Here is a 5674-nt window from a genome sequence, read left to right on the forward strand (position 1 = left end):
AGTGGAAGGTGTCCCTGCCCACGGCAGGGGGGTGGAACTGGATAATCCTGAAGGTCCTTTCCAACCCAAACCATTCCATGATTCCATGATGCCTTCAGGCTTTCCAGCTGTGCTGTGACCCCGTGTTCCCTGCACTAACAACACCTTTAATGTGCCAAGTGCTTCTCAGATGTGCTAAAATGTCTGCACACAATGTTGTTCTGAAAGCTTTATCCTGCAGGACTCTTCGCCCACAGTCCTGAGCTGAGGGACAAGTGGGATTCAAAATGGGATTAGATATACTGGAGGGAAATAATCCTCTCCTGGCTGGAGATTAGACCTCAAGTCCCTGCCTTGCCACAAACTACTCTTCTGACCTTAAGCAGAGCTCACCTTCTCTCTGCCTCTGTTCCCTGTGGCTGTAAAATGAGGATTTACATTTGCTGGAAGCGTTGGGAAGATAAATGCACCAGAGGTGCTGATGCTCAGCTGTTCTGCTAACAGGGAGCCCCATCAGGTGTGTAGTTACAGCATTTAAAAATACTAAAGGTGGTATTAATGAAGGACATAAGCTGAGTACTCACTGACGGGGTCATGAGGAAAGAGCTCTCCCCAAAGGCAGTTTACCCCACATCTGTCTCCTGGCGTGTTCCAGGAAGCAGCTGGCACTGTCAGATGGGCTCCTGAACCAGCTGGACCTGCTCTGCAATTCACTCCAACGCTGCCTTTGTTCTTGGCCCTCCTGACTGATTTCCCCCTGCAAAGTTTCCATTTCCCATTTGCTGTGTGTCAGTGGGATTGATCGTTGCAGAGCAGGATCTATACCCCAGCCATGTGGAAACCTGATACCTACAATAGCCTTGATGGGGACTGAGGCTTTTTACCTTTTTCCTGCTAAAACTGAGAACCATAAATGAGTGTTGCAGTCATGTGTGGTTGCTGGCCCAGCCAGGGAGCTGCTCTGGTTGCCATCTGATGCCTGGGAACTGAGGGTGGCTTTGAGGACAGGGATCAGTTCCCATTGCTTACACAAACAAACTGAACAGTTTCCTTGATGCTGAGATTTGGGAATGGGTGGAACAAGGAGCTGGATGCCCTCAGTGATGAGGCTAGGCCCCAGCAGAGCCAAAACTTGAGTGATGAGAGCAAAACAGAGGATGGAATCCATCCTATGCTGCTCCTGCTGTGTGGGGAGACAGGATAGAGGCGGGTCTGACAAAGCAGAGTCAGGCTGCAGAGCTGGGGCACTGCTGTCCCACCTGCCAGCTCCACACAGGTCCTGACATGCCTTTGACACTCACAGCATCAGCCAGCTGAGTGTGGAGCCAGGGAGAGCTGACTGGTGTATTTTAATTAGAGTGAGACTAAATTACACCGGACTACGAGAGCCTGCCTTTTGCACAACGGCTCGGGGAAAATGAAAAGACTAGCATTTTCAATTTAAGGTTTAGTTAGATAATGCCTGTTGGTGCCAGTAGATTACAGAGTGGATATTAAATCCTCCAGGATTTGCAGCGGGAAAGTACTCACAGAATCCATAAGCAGGCAGGAGAGCACGGCTGTGGAACTATCGTCCCCTGGAGGTCCCGAGCAGGAGGAGAAAATGGGAAGTAAATCTTTCCTTTGAAGGAAGCTCCACGTAAAGAGCACACATGGGCAGGCTGTGGCCTTTAAAGGTTTCCCTGTTAAGAAGCTTTCTTGCTTCTGACAGCAGGCAAATGGCATGTGAGAAGGTAATGGGGTCTGTCAAACTGCTGGAGCAGGGAGAGGCAGGGCTGAGCTCCTGAGCGCTCACGCTCTTGCTGTGGGGTTTGAGATGGGTTTCTGTGAAGGATCCCACAGAAGGACCTTCTGTGAGCATCCCTGTAAAACCAAGGCAGCTGTCCTGTGGCACAGGGATTGCAGAGTTTAAAAAGCAGTTTCCAGGCAGCTCTGGTGCTGAGCTGTTGGATGGAATCTGTGTGAGCTGATGCGGATGCAGGAGCTGATGAGCAGCTCCTGCCAGCAAAGCAGATTCTCCTCCTGCTGCCTTGGGATAGCCCACCCCAACTTCAGCAGGACTTGGGGGCACCTAGGACTTGGCAAGCTCTTCCTCGAGCTCATCCAAGTCAGATTAACCAGGTTTAGGGTGCCAGCCATGGGAAGATTGTCCAACACTGCAGCCCAAGGGAGACTGGGTATCACTGGCATAAAGTACCTGGTATCGGGCTCTATGTGAGCCCACAAACAGTCTGAGGCAGAGTTCCACAGAATCTGCTTTAAATCCTCCCTGAAACACATCCAGGAGCCCAGGATTCAGGATCAGCAGTGCCAGGGAAGCTGCTCCCTTTGGTCTGTGCCTCTGTCTGCTGCTGAGGGACTGCAGGCCACGCTCACCTGCCTTCTCAGGGAGAAAGTGTTGAAAACTCATATTTACAAAACACTGAAGATCCAGCAATAACAAGAAATAGAAAGGACAAAACGTTTCTCCTTCATTACTCCCATATATAAGAAGCTTTGCCTAACAGCCCGTGGCCACTGTTCCAGGAGCAGATATGTGGTTGCTGGAGGTGTGTAAGATTAGTAGTTTAAAAGCACTAAAATGTGCAAATTAATTACCACAGCTACCCATGCATGTTTTATCTGCCTTAAATGCTGGGCTTTTATTTTTTTTTTCCCCCAGGTTAAGGGAAATATTAACCTATAAGGAGCTGCATCAAGGTCTGTAGCCTGACGAGCTAAAAGTCTAAAGATCAGATCCTTGGCAATGAAAATTCAGGAGCTATCATAGTCTTTGATTGAACATCCCAATAGTTTCATTAAGAACACGTCCCTGTATTTTATGCCTGCTAATTAGCAAATTCAAACACTTTATCTCTGTGTTATCTTTGTGCAGGAGAGTGGCAAATTTATGTCATTATAATATATTACTGAAATTTAAAGGTTCACAAGCAATTAGATTTTGTAATTCTTGTTTATGCCCCTGAAGAATTGTTCATTTTAAAACTTTATAGTTAATACCTACGAAGATAAAACGGTGGCCTGTGTTGCTCTGGTGACAGAAGTCAAGTGGCTGAGTGGGCTGAATGGATCCTTGGGAATATTTTGGAGGTGGTTGCCTTGATTCTTAGCTGGATCTTGCAGGGAATTCACACCCAAGGAGTGAGTCTGTCCCTGTGTTATTGATGCTTCCCTTGGGCGATCCATGGAAATTCAGGGAAACAGTCCCGGCAGCGATGGAGCGGCGGAGCGCTGACACCTGCCGGCAGGACCGGCCCGGGAGCCTCCTCCTTCCCTGGGATACACCCTGGGACTGTCCATGGAGCTGCCTCCTTCCCTGGGATAGAGCCTGGGTGTGTCCATGGAGCCACCTCCTCCCCTGGGATAGAGCCTGGGACTGTCCATAGAGCCTCCTCTTTCCTGGGATAGAGCCTGGGATTGTCCATAGAGCCTCCTCTTTCCTGGGATTCACCCGGGGATTGTCCATAGAACCACCTCCTTCCCTGGGATAGACCCTGGGAGTGTCCATGGAGCCACTTTCTTCCATGGGATCGGACCCAGAGTCACCTCCTTCCCTGGGAGCAGCCCCAGAGCTGTCTCCTGTGCCCAGGATGGATCCTGGGAGCAGTCCCAGGGCCACCTCCTTCCCTGGGACTGGCACCAGAGCCTCCTCCCTCCCTGTCCAACCCCCCCCCATGCAGGGGCAGAGCCCGGGGCTGCTCTGAAGGGCTTTGGGGGTTTGCAAATAAAGCCTGTGCTGGGAAACATCCTCCTCTGGCCAAGAGATTCGTACCTAAACCTCTAAACTTTAAGGAAATTGCAAATTTCTGGGAGTGAAAGAGGGCAGAGACCACTCTGGATTTGGTTTGGGCTCTGGCAGATGCCATCCCTGCCCACAGCAGGGGGTTGGAATGGGATGATCTTTAAGATCCATTCCAACCCAAGCCATTCTGTGATCCTGGGATCCAGAGGTGCCCCAGCTGCTCGTTTCCCTCTGAGTCACTGTAAATGTCTTGTTGAGCCTTGCTCTGACAGCCCACCTTCGGGTGGCCAAGTGTTCTCTGCACCCCTGCAGCTGCTGGCTGGACCAGAGAGACCCATCATCCCCATTCCTGATGGAACCATAAAATAGTTTGGGTTGGAAGGGACCTTTTAAAGCTCATTTAGTCCAACCCTGTTGCCATAAACAGGGACACAACCAGACCAGGTTGCTCAGAGCCCAAACCAACCCGACCCTGAATGTTTTTAAGGATGGGGCATCCATGGCTTCTCTGGGCAACCTGTGCCAGTGTTTGTCCACCCTCTCTCAGGGGTGTTCCTGGGATGAAGAGCTGATGCCTGAGCAAGATCCAACCCCTCCATTCTGCCTGAGCAGAGGGAGAGGATCCATCCTGTCCCTCTGAGCTGGGTGTGCAGTGGTGCTGAGCTCAGAGCAGGCTGTGAAGTTCCTTCCAGCATGTCTGGAGCTGCTCTGCCTGAATTCCCTGAACAGGCATGAGGCAGCCCAGCAGCTCTGAGGTTCATCACTCCATCCCTACAGCCCTGCAGCTCTGAGGTTCATCACTCCGTCCCCACAGCCCTGCAGCTCTGAGGTTCATCACTCCATCCCCACACTGCTCCCTGCCTCTGACTGCTCAGGGCATGAGCTCCATTATCATTTTCCAGCATCACACAGCCCAGGAGTGCAGGGTGTGCTTGTAACTGGCTCCTCTCATGCTTAAATGGTGGAACTGAGATGTTTTGAGGCAGTTTCAGGACAGGAAGAAGATTTCTCTTTGATTGCTTTTTAATCACAGTAATAACAGTAATGGAGGCAGTGAGTGGAATTGATGGGGAAGAGCTGAGCTCTCCTCTGTGCCAAACTCCCATGTGGGGTAAATAAGAAGGATTTACTGGCTTCTCAAGTGAATTGGTGGCATCCTTGCTCTTCAGAAAGGAGTCTGGGGAAAAATAGCTGGTATCTAGTACCTGGGAGATAAAATATGCCAGTCATCCTCTGGAAAGCCTTAGTCTGTCTGGGGTAAATGAATAATCCTTGCCTGCTTCTGTTCTTGTCCCCAGAGGTTGAGATGTACAATTGCTCTTTTTAAGCAGCTGTCAGGGTGTGTCTAGCCTTGAATCTGCATCTTTAGCAGCCCCAAAGGGGTTTTACTCTTCCCTCAGAGGCAGGAGAAGCCACAATGTTGGGAAGACATTTGAGCTGTGCAGAACCAGAGGTCCCCAGAGGTTTTCAGTGGGAGGAGGGTCCAAATGGTGCCCAGAACCAACCTCATGGGGAGATTTGGGTCTGTGCTGGGACAAAACAGTGCCCCAGCTCAGCATGTCCCCTCACAGTCTGATTTTGGGCAGTGAGCAAGTGTTTTTCTCTAGTGGGAATTGTTGAGGTGTAACTCTGGCAGGGAAGAGCCACAGGTTGAGGGGTTTCCCAAAATACCTTTGCAGGAAAGACTTCAGTGGCACCAGCATTTGGGAACCAACCTAGCTGGGCAGGGTAGTCTCAAGGTATTGCATTAGAAGTGCATTCATCAGCTCTCACCTTCAAGGATGTGGGAATTTTCTCTGACCTGGACTTAAAACATCCATAAAGCAGCGAAAAAGCTGGGGAAAAATGGGTTTTCCATACCCGTTGCTCACATCAAGAATATTTTGTGGAGATTTTAACCTCCCTGAGACTCTTACAAACACACAGACACCAAAGCCAGAGCTGTTAGTTTTG

The sequence above is a fragment of the Corapipo altera genome, unplaced genomic scaffold (genome assembly GCF_003945725.1).
Source record: "Corapipo altera isolate COAL_440 unplaced genomic scaffold, ASM394572v1 71, whole genome shotgun sequence".
NCBI classification, from domain to species: Eukaryota; Metazoa; Chordata; class Aves; order Passeriformes; family Pipridae; genus Corapipo; species Corapipo altera.